The sequence below is a fragment of the Dendrobates tinctorius genome, unplaced genomic scaffold, assembly GCF_039654945.1.
Source record: "Dendrobates tinctorius isolate UK_male_01 unplaced genomic scaffold, ASM3965494v1 ptg000184l, whole genome shotgun sequence".
In the NCBI taxonomy this organism is placed as follows: Eukaryota; Metazoa; Chordata; class Amphibia; order Anura; family Dendrobatidae; genus Dendrobates; species Dendrobates tinctorius.
In genome coordinates, this window is record NW_027361851.1 from 19,072,506 (window position 1) to 19,084,244 (window position 11,739).

An 11,739-nucleotide genomic window follows, 5' to 3' on the forward strand; every position below is an offset into this window, starting at 1 on the left:
ATTTGTCTCAGTAATGCCTCAGTGTTTCAAAGTCAAACAAGCTGACTAATCATTCAGCTAGTGTCTGATAAGTGCTGTCTGTTTCAGCTATCAGGTTACCTTTTAATCCTCTTACAGCTAAGTCAATCTGAAATAAAACAAAATAGAGGAAAAATTACTAAAAAACATTCATGTGTTCAAAAGGAAAAAGTTACCGTTTCTCAAATTTTTAACATTTTGTTTTCTGTAGATAGTTAAGATTTTTAGGCCTTTTGATCATGATCAGTCCATGTGCTTTGTTTAATATCTCCTTAAAATGTAAACGGTGAAGAAAAAGCATTTTGCCGAAACCCGGGATTGGACCAGGGACCTTTAGATCTTCAGTCTAACGCTCTCCCAACTGAGCTATTTCGGCCATATCTATACATTTTCTGGGGGGTTTGACACTCTGCAAATGTCAAGTGTCACACCTGGAGGGATATATTATAATTTTTCATTTGACTGTTTTTTGAAGCATGATTTCTATTTGAAACGCCTTCCATTTTGCTGTACATATTTAATAACATTCATTAACTATTTGTGAATGAGTAGAAAAAGACAGCAATTTTGCCATTGAATTTTTACATTTTCAGTTTGTCTCCATGCACCAGTATAATTCTGACCCTGTGCTTCTAGAATAGGTCATGGTCGCACATAAAACACAATTTGCATGCATAATGTTACATCAAGTTTTATTTTTTATGAGATGCAAACAATTGGAGCAAAAAAGAGACAAAAATTTAGAGAAAATATTTTATTGATTGTTAAAAGTGAGACCATTTGTCCCAAAATGTGCTGAAACATGTCAGAATGACATGGGCATTTCACATTTTTTAAACTATGATTACCTACTTGTTAAGTTTTTGTTTATTAAATATCGTTATGGTCTATTGATGTATGAGGTGAAAACTATGAAAGTAGACTTACCAGCAAATCCGTTTCTAGATATATTTCATGACAGCACTGTAGAAGGTTGATTCCCTACCCTAATAGGGACAGAGAACACAAAGAGGTGAAATAGTCCCTCCTCATTGACTGTCCAAAGGATTTTTCTAGTGCCAAAAGAACAACAGACATATGCACAAAAAATCTGTTTGATGTTCCTAGAGTTCTTTTTTGAGAGGACAAATTCAGATTCACTCCAAAGACTCTCAGGAAATTTTTCAAAACCACATTACATGATGATAAAGTTTCTTGAAATTAAATGTTGATGTCAGAAGTGGGATTTGAACCCACGCCTCCAGGGGAAACTGCAACCTAAACGCAGCGCCTTAGACCACTCGGCCATCTTGACTTCGATATGCAATTGGAACTTAACTCCTTCCATGCTAGTCAGCAGAAATGTTACCATTCCTTGTGATTAAAAACTTGTCACACCACCCCAAAAAAGTCAATAAATAACATTTTTTATATGCGTACTTTTCGTCTGCATTAATTTTTAAACCTCCATTTATTTTGTTTGGATATTAGAAATGTTAGATTTCTCACAAATGCGGTGATGCACCACATTTCTTCAGAAACTACTGTTTGGCCACACAGCAGGGCTTTGAAAGGAAGAGCCCTATTTGGGTTTTGCAATGCAGATTTTGCAGGAATACCTTGCAGATGAAATTTGCAGAGTACCAAAACAGCAGAAAACCTCCCAAAGTGACCACATTTTAGAAATTATTTTGCACAATGAGTTAATCAACACCTGCAATTACTATTGTCAGCCTATAGGTGTTTTCACTCTGAACCATCCAGCATTGCAAGTATGCCAGTTTAGTGCCCAGCTTTTGCTTGCAGAGACAAGCAACCCATACATTTTTAAGTGGGCTCTACTCACTGGAGCAATGTCAAATATGTAGATGCTTTGTCTCACCATTAAAGTAGAAACCTCCTATATTTCAAATTAAAGATGACGGACCTGTGTGGAGCTTGTGTTTTTTGCCTTTTTGACTTTGTCCACAGCATATTTTTTAAGGACATTTGTCTCAGTAATGCCTCAGTGTTTCAAAGTCAAACAAGCTGACTATAATCATTCAGCTAGTGTCTGATAAGTGCTGTCTGTTTCAGCTATCAGGTTACCTTTTAATCCTCTTACAGCTAAGTCAATCTGAAATAAAACAAAATAGAGGAAAAATTACTAAAAAACATTCATGTGTTCAAAAGGAAAAAGTTACCGTTTCTCAAATTTTTAACATTTTGTTTTCTGTAGATAGTTAAGATTTTTAGGCCTTTTGATCATGATCAGTCCATGTGCTTTGTTTAATATCTCCTTAAAATGTAAACGGTGAAGAAAAAGCATTTTGCCGAAACCCGGGATTGGACTAGGGACCTTTAGATCTTCAGTCTAACGCTCTCCCAACTGAGCTATTTCGGCCATATCTATACATTTTCTGGGGGGTTTGACACTCTGCAAATGTCAAGTGTCACACCTGGAGGGATATATTATAATTTTTCATTTGACTGTTTTTTGAAGCATGATTTCTATTTGAAACGCCTTCCATTTTGCTGTACATATTTAATAACATTCATTAACTATTTGTGAATGAGTAGAAAAAGACAGCAATTTTGCCATTGAATTTTTACATTTTCAGTTTGTCTCCATGCACCAGTATAATTCTGACCCTGTGCTTCTAGAATAGGTCATGGTCGCACATAAAACACAATTTGCATGCATAATGTTACATCAAGTTTTATTTTTTATGAGATGCAAACAATTGGAGCAAAAAAGAGACAAAAATTTAGAGAAAATATTTTATTGATTGTTAAAAGTGAGACCATTTGTCCCAAAATGTGCTGAAACATGTCAGAATGACATGGGCATTTCACATTTTTTAAACTATGATTACCTACTTGTTAAGTTTTTGTTTATTAAATATCGTTATGGTCTATTGATGTGTGAGGTGAAAACTATGAAAGTAGACTTACCAGCAAATCCGTTTCTAGATATATTTCATGACAGCACTGTAGAAGGTTGATTCCCTACCCTAATAGGGACAGAGAACACAAAGAGGTGAAATAGTCCCTCCTCATTGACTGTCCAAAGGATTTTTCTAGTGCCAAAAGAACAACAGACATATGCACAAAAAATCTGTTTGATGTTCCTAGAGTTCTTTTTTGAGAGGACAAATTCAGATTCACTCCAAAGACTCTCAGGAAATTTTTCAAAACCACATTACATGAAGATAAAGTTTCTTGAAATTAAATGTTGATGTCAGAAGTGGGATTTGAACCCACGCCTCCAGGGGAAACTGCAACCTAAACGCAGCGCCTTAGACCACTCGGCCATCTTGACTTCGATATGCAATTGGAACTTAACTCCTTCCATGCTAGTCAGCAGAAATGTTACCATTCCTTGTGATTAAAAACTTGTCACACCACCCCAAAAAAGTCAATAAATAACATTTTTTATATGCGTACTTTTCGTCTGCATTAATTTTTAAACCTCCATTTATTTTGTTTGGATATTAGAAATGTTAGATTTCTCACAAATGCGGTGATGCACCACATTTCTTCAGAAACTACTGTTTGGCCACACAGCAGGGCTTTGAAAGGAAGAGCCCTATTTGGGTTTTGCAATGCAGATTTTGCAGGAATACCTTGCAGATGAAATTTGCAGAGTACCAAAACAGCAGAAAACCTCCCAAAGTGACCACATTTTAGAAATTATTTTGCACAATGAGTTAATCAACACCTGCAATTACTATTGTCAGCCTATAGGTGTTTTCACTCTGAACCATCCAGCATTGCAAGTATGCCAGTTTAGTGCCCAGCTTTTACTTGCAGAGACAAGCAACCCATACATTTTTAAGTGGGCTCTACTCACTGGAGCAATGTCAAATATGTAGATGCTTTGTCTCACCATTAAAGTAGAAACCTCCTATATTTCAAATTAAAGATGACGGACCTGTGTGGAGCTTGTGTTTTTTGCCTTTTTGACTTTGTCCACAGCATATTTTTTAAGGACATTTGTCTCAGTAATGCCTCAGTGTTTCAAAGTCAAACAAGCTGACTATAATCATTCAGCTAGTGTCTGATAAGTGCTGTCTGTTTCAGCTATCAGGTTACCTTTTAATCCTCTTACAGCTAAGTCAATCTGAAATAAAACAAAATAGAGGAAAAATTACTAAAAAACATTCATGTGTTCAAAAGGAAAAAGTTACCGTTTCTCAAATTTTTAACATTTTGTTTTCTGTAGATAGTTAAGATTTTTAGGCCTTTTGATCATGATCAGTCCATGTGCTTTGTTTAATATCTCCTTAAAATGTAAGCGGTGAAGAAAAAGCATTTTGCCGAAACCCGGGATTGGACTAGGGACCTTTAGATCTTCAGTCTAACGCTCTCCCAACTGAGCTATTTCGGCCATATCTATACATTTTCTGGGGGGTTTGACACTCTGCAAATGTCAAGTGTCACACCTGGAGGGATATATTATAATTTTTCATTTGACTGTTTTTTGAAGCATGATTTCTATTTGAAACGCCTTCCATTTTGCTGTACATATTTAATAACATTCATTAACTATTTGTGAATGAGTAGAAAAAGACAGCAATTTTGCCATTGAATTTTTACATTTTCAGTTTGTCTCCATGCACCAGTATAATTCTGACCCTGTGCTTCTAGAATAGGTCATGGTCGCACATAAAACACAATTTGCATGCATAATGTTACATCAAGTTTTATTTTTTATGAGATACAAACAATTGGAGCAAAAAAGAGACAAAAATTTAGAGAAAATATTTTATTGATTGTTAAAAGTGAGACCATTTGTCCCAAAATGTGCTGAAACATGTCAGAATGACATGGGCATTTCACATTTTTTAAACTATGATTACCTACTTGTTAAGTTTTTGTTTATTAAATATCGTTATGGTCTATTGATGTGTGAGGTGAAAACTATGAAAGTAGACTTACCAGCAAATCCGTTTCTAGATATATTTCATGACAGCACTGTAGAAGGTTGATTCCCTACCCTAATAGGGACAGAGAACACAAAGAGGTGAAATAGTCCCTCCTCATTGACTGTCCAAAGGATTTTTCTAGTGCCAAAAGATTTTTCTAGTGCCAAAAGAACAACAGACATATGCACAAAAAATCTGTTTGATGTTCCTAGAGTTCTTTTTTGAGAGGACAAATTCAGATTCACTCCAAAGACTCTCAGGAAATTTTTCAAAACCACATTACATGAAGATAAAGTTTCTTGAAATTAAATGTTGATGTCAGAAGTGGGATTTGAACCCACGCCTCCAGGGGAAACTGCAACCTAAACGCAGCGCCTTAGACCACTCTGCCATCTTGACTTCGATATGCAATTGGAACTTAACTCCTTCCATGCTAGTCAGCAGAAATGTTACCATTCCTTGTGATTAAAAACTTGTCACACCACCCCAAAAAAGTCAATAAATAACATTTTTTATATGCGTACTTTTCGTCTGCATTAATTTTTAAACCTCCATTTATTTTGTTTGGATATTAGAAATGTTAGATTTCTCACAAAAGCGGTGATGCACCACATTTCTTCAGAAACTACTGTTTGGCCACACAGCAGGGCTTTGAAAGGAAGAGCCCTATTTGGGTTTTGCAATGCAGATTTTGCAGGAATACCTTGCAGATGAAATTTGCAGAGTACCAAAACAGCAGAAAACCTCCCAAAGTGACCACATTTTAGAAATTATTTTGCACAATGAGTTAATCAACACCTGCAATTACTATTGTCAGCCTATAGGTGTTTTCACTCTGAACCATCCAGCATTGCAAGTATGCCAGTTTAGTGCCCAGCTTTTGCTTGCAGAGACAAGCAACCCATACATTTTTAAGTGGGCTCTACTCACTGGAGCAATGTCAAATATGTAGATGCTTTGTCTCACCATTAAAGTAGAAACCTCCTATATTTCAAATTAAAGATGACGGACCTGTGTGGAGCTTGTGTTTTTTGCCTTTTTGACTTTGTCCACAGCATATTTTTTAAGGACATTTGTCTCAGTAATGCCTCAGTGTTTCAAAGTCAAACAAGCTGACTATAATCATTCAGCTAGTGTCTGATAAGTGCTGTCTGTTTCAGCTATCAGGTTACCTTTTAATCCTCTTACAGCTAAGTCAATCTGAAATAAAACAAAATAGAGGAAAAATTACTAAAAAACATTCATGTGTTCAAAAGGAAAAAGTTACCGTTTCTCAAATTTTTAACATTTTGTTTTCTGTAGATAGTTAAGATTTTTAGGCATTTTGATCATGATCAGTCCATGTGCTTTGTTTAATATCTCCTTAAAATGTAAACGGTGAAGAAAAAGCATTTTGCCGAAACCCAGGATTGGACCAGGGACCTTTAGATCTTCAGTCTAACGCTCTCCCAACTGAGCTATTTCGGCCATATCTATACATTTTCTGGGGGGTTTGACACTCTGCAAATGTCAAGTGTCACACCTGGAGGGATATATTATAATTTTTCATTTGACTGTTTTTTGAAGCATGATTTCTATTTGAAACGCCTTCCATTTTGCTGTACATATTTAATAACATTCATTAACTATTTGTGAATGAGTAGAAAAAGACAGCAATTTTGCCATTGAATTTTTACATTTTCAGTTTGTCTCCATGCACCAGTATAATTCTGACCCTGTGCTTCTAGAATAGGTCATGGTCGCACATAAAACACAATTTGCATGCATAATGTTACATCAAGTTTTATTTTTTATGAGATGCAAACAATTGGAGCAAAAAAGAGACAAAATTTTAGAGAAAATATTTTATTGATTGTTAAAAGTGAGACCATTTGTCCCAAAATGTGCTGAAACATGTCAGAATGACATGGGCATTTCACATTTTTTAAACTATGATTACCTACTTGTTAAGTTTTTGTTTATTAAATATCGTTATGGTCTATTGATGTATGAGGTGAAAACTATGAAAGTAGACTTACCAGCAAATCCGTTTCTAGATATATTTCATGACAGCACTGTAGAAGGTTGATTCCCTACCCTAATAGGGACAGAGAACACAAAGAGGTGAAATAGTCCCTCCTCATTGACTGTCCAAAGGATTTTTCTAGTGCCAAAAGAACAACAGACATATGCACAAAAAATCTGTTTGATGTTCCTAGAGTTCTTTTTTGAGAGGACAAATTCAGATTCACTCCAAAGACTCTCAGGAAATTTTTCAAAACCACATTACATGAAGATAAAGTTTCTTGAAATTAAATGTTGATGTCAGAAGTGGGATTTGAACCCACGCCTCCAGGGGAAACTGCAACCTAAACGCAGCGCATTAGACCACTCAGCCATCTTGACTTCGATATGCAATTGGAACTTAACTCCTTCCATGCTAGTCAGCAGAAATGTTACCATTCCTTGTGATTAAAAACTTGTCACACCACCCCAAAAAAGTCAATAAATAACATTTTTTATATGCGTACTTTTCGTCTGCATTAATTTTTAAACCTCCATTTATTTTGTTTGGATATTAGAAATGTTAGATTTCTCACAAATGCGGTGATGCACCACATTTCTTCAGAAACTACTGTTTGGCCACACAGCAGGGCTTTGAAAGGAAGAGCCCTATTTGGGTTTTGCAATGCAGATTTTGCAGGAATACCTTGCAGATGAAATTTGCAGAGTACCAAAACAGCAGAAAACCTCCCAAAGTGACCACATTTTAGAAATTATTTTGCACAATGAGTTAATCAACACCTGCAATTACTATTGTCAGCCTATAGGTGTTTTCACTCTGAACCATCCAGCATTGCAAGTATGCCAGTTTAGTGCCCAGCTTTTGCTTGCAGAGACAAGCAACCCATACATTTTTAAGTGGGCTCTACTCACTGGAGCAATGTCAAATATGTAGATGCTTTGTCTCACCATTAAAGTAGAAACCTCCTATATTTCAAATTAAAGATGACGGACCTGTGTGGAGCTTGTGTTTTTTGCCTTTTTGACTTTGTCCACAGCATATTTTTTAAGGACATTTGTCTCAGTAATGCCTCAGTGTTTCAAAGTCAAACAAGCTGACTATAATCATTCAGCTAGTGTCTGATAAGTGCTGTCTGTTTCAGCTATCAGGTTACCTTTTAATCCTCTTACAGCTAAGTCAATCTGAAATAAAACAAAATAGAGGAAAAATTACTAAAAAACATTCATGTGTTCAAAAGGAAAAAGTTACCGTTTCTCAAATTTTTAACATTTTGTTTTCTGTAGATAGTTAAGATTTTTAGGCCTTTTGATCATGATCAGTCCATGTGCTTTGTTTAATATCTCCTTAAAATGTAAACGGTGAAGAAAAAGCATTTTGCCGAAACCCGGGATTGGACTAGGGACCTTTAGATGTTCAGTCTAACGCTCTCCCAACTGAGCTATTTCGGCCATATCTATACATTTTCTGGGGGGTTTGACACTCTGCAAATGTCAAGTGTCACACCTGGAGGGATATATTATAATTTTTCATTTGACTGTTTTTTGAAGCATGATTTCTATTTGAAACGCCTTCCATTTTGCTGTACATATTTAATAACATTCATTAACTATTTGTGAATGAGTAGAAAAAGACAGCAATTTTGCCATTGAATTTTTACATTTTCAGTTTGTCTCCATGCACCAGTATAATTCTGACCCTGTGCTTCTAGAATAGGTCATGGTCGCACATAAAACACAATTTGCATGCATAATGTTACATCAAGTTTTATTTTTTATGAGATGCAAACAATTGGAGCAAAAAAGAGACAAAAATTTAGAGAAAATATTTTATTGATTGTTAAAAGTGAGACCATTTGTCCCAAAATGTGCTGAAACATGTCAGAATGACATGGGCATTTCACATTTTTTAAACTATGATTACCTACTTGTTAAGTTTTTGTTTATTAAATATCGTTATGGTCTATTGATGTGTGAGGTGAAAACTATGAAAGTAGACTTACCAGCAAATCCGTTTCTAGATATATTTCATGACAGCACTGTAGAAGGTTGATTCCCTACCCTAATAGGGACAGAGAACACAAAGAGGTGAAATAGTCCCTCCTCATTGACTGTCCAAAGGATTTTTCTAGTGCCAAAAGAACAACAGACATATGCACAAAAAATCTGTTTGATGTTCCTAGAGTTCTTTTTTGAGAGGACAAATTCAGATTCACTCCAAAGACTCTCAGGAAATTTTTCAAAACCACATTACATGCCTCCAGGGGAGACTGCGACCTAAACGCAGCGCCTTAGACCACTCGGCCATCCTGACTTCGATATGCAATTGGAACTTAACTCCTTCCATGCTAGTCAGCAGAAATGTTACCATTCCTTGTGATTAAAAACTTGTCACACCACCCCAAAAAAGTCAATAAATAACATTTTTTATATGCGTACTTTTCGTCTGCATTAATTTTTAAACCTCCATTTATTTTGTTTGGATATTAGAAATGTTAGATTTCTCACAAATGCGGTGATGCACCACATTTCTTCAGAAACTACTGTTTGGCCACACAGCAGGGCTTTGAAAGGAAGAGCCCTATTTGGGTTTTGCAATGCAGATTTTGCAGGAATACCTTGCAGATGAAATTTGCAGAGTACCAAAACAGCAGAAAACCTCCCAAAGTGACCACATTTTAGAAATTATTTTGCACAATGAGTTAATCAACACCTGCAATTACTATTGTCAGCCTATAGGTGTTTTCACTCTGAACCATCCAGCATTGCAAGTATGCCAGTTTAGTGCCCAGCTTTTGCTTGCAGAGACAAGCAACCCATACATTTTTAAGTGGGCTCTACTCACTGGAGCAATGTCAAATATGTAGATGCTTTGTCTCACCATTAAAGTAGAAACCTCCTATATTTCAAATTAAAGATGACGGACCTGTGTGGAGCTTGTGTTTTTTGCCTTTTTGACTTTGTCCACAGCATATTTTTTAAGGACATTTGTCTCAGTAATGCCTCAGTGTTTCAAAGTCAAACAAGCTGACTATAATCATTCAGCTAGTGTCTGATAAGTGCTGTCTGTTTCAGCTATCAGGTTACCTTTTAATCCTCTTACAGCTAAGTCAATCTGAAATAAAACAAAATAGAGGAAAAATTACTAAAAAACATTCATGTGTTCAAAAGGAAAAAGTTACCGTTTCTCAAATTTTTAACATTTTGTTTTCTGTAGATAGTTAAGATTTTTAGGCCTTTTGATCATGATCAGTCCATGTGCTTTGTTTAATATCTCCTTAAAATGTAAACGGTGAAGAAAAAGCATTTTGCCAAAACCCAGGATTGGACCAGGGACCTTTAGATCTTCAGTCTAACGCTCTCCCAACTGAGATATTTCGGCCATATCTATACATTTTCTGGGGGGTTTGACACTCTGCAAATGTAAAGTGTCACACCTGGAGGGATATATTATAATTTTTCATTTGACTGTTTTTTGAAGCATGATTTCTATTTGAAACGCCTTCCATTTTGCTGTACATATTTAATAACATTCATTAACTATTTGTGAATGAGTAGAAAAAGACAGCAATTTTGCCATTGAATTTTTACATTTTCAGTTTGTCTCCATGCACCAGTATAATTCTGACCCTGTGCTTCTAGAATAGGTCATGGTCGCACATAAAACACAATTTGCATGCATAATGTTACATCAAGTTTTATTTTTTATGAGATGCAAACAATTGGAGCAAAAAAGAGACAAAAATTTAGAGAAAATATTTTATTGATTGTTAAAAGTGAGACCATTTGTCCCAAAATGTGCTGAAACATGTCAGAATGACATGGGCATTTCACATTTTTTAAACTATGATTACCTACTTGTTAAGTTTTTGTTTATTAAATATCGTTATGGTCTATTGATGTGTGAGGTGAAAACTATGAAAGTAGACTTACCAGAAAATCCGTTTCTAGATATATTTCATGACAGCACTGTAGAAGGTTGATTCCCTACCCTAATAGGGACAGAGAACACAAAGAGGTGAAATAGTCCCTCCTCATTGACTGTCCAAAGGATTTTTCTAGTGCCAAAAGAACAACAGACATATGCACAAAAAATCTGTTTGATGTTCCTAGAGTTCTTTTTTGAGAGGACAAATTCAGATTCACTCCAAAGACTCTCGGGAAATTTTTCAAAACCACATTACATGAAGATAAAGTTTCTTGAAATTAAATGTTGATGTCAGAAGTGGGATTTGAACACACGCCTCCAGGAGAGACTGCGACCTGAACGCAGCGCCTTAGACCGCTCGGCCATCCTGACTTCGATATGAAATTGGAACTTAACTCCTTCCATGCTAGTCAGCAGAAATGTTACCATTCCTTGTGATTAAAAACTTGTCACACCACCCCAAAAAAGTCAATAAATAACATTTTTTATATGCGTACTTTTCGTCTGCATTAATTTTTAAACCTCCATTTATTTTGTTTGGATATTAGAAATGTTAGATTTCTCACAAATGCGGTGATGCACCACATTTCTTCAGAAACTACTGTTTGGCCACACAGCAGGGCTTTGAAAGGAAGAGCCCTATTTGGGTTTTGCAATGCAGATTTTGCAGGAATACCTTGCAGATGAAATTTGCAGAGTACCAAAACAGCAGAAAACCTCCCAAAGTGACCACATTTTAGAAATTATTTTGCACAATGAGTTAATCAACACCTGCAATTACTATTGTCAGCCTATAGGTGATTTCACTCTGAACCATCCAGCATTGCAAGTATGCCAGTTTAGTGCCCAGCTTTTGCTTGCAGAGACAAGCAACCCATACATTTTTAAGTGGGCTCTACTCACTGG

General features: G+C 35.9%; 4 non-coding genes across 4 annotated transcripts; all 4 read right to left on the reverse strand.

Annotated features, from left to right (window-relative positions):
- Nucleotides 1-321: 321 nt before the first annotated feature.
- On the reverse strand, nucleotides 322-394 carry TRNAF-GAA (transfer RNA phenylalanine (anticodon GAA)). The gene has a single exon. It is a non-coding gene; the product is annotated as a tRNA-Phe (tRNA).
- An 835-nt stretch (nucleotides 395-1,229) lies between these two features.
- On the reverse strand, nucleotides 1,230-1,312 carry TRNAL-UAG (transfer RNA leucine (anticodon UAG)). Its single transcript has one exon. It is a non-coding gene; the product is annotated as a tRNA-Leu (tRNA).
- Nucleotides 1,313-3,215: 1,903 nt separating this feature from the next.
- Nucleotides 3,216-3,298, reverse strand: TRNAL-UAG (transfer RNA leucine (anticodon UAG)). The gene has a single exon. It is a non-coding gene; the product is annotated as a tRNA-Leu (tRNA).
- Nucleotides 3,299-5,220: 1,922 nt separating this feature from the next.
- Nucleotides 5,221-5,303, reverse strand: TRNAL-UAG (transfer RNA leucine (anticodon UAG)). Its single transcript has one exon. It is a non-coding gene; the product is annotated as a tRNA-Leu (tRNA).
- Between the last annotated feature and the right edge of the window lie 6,436 nt (nucleotides 5,304-11,739).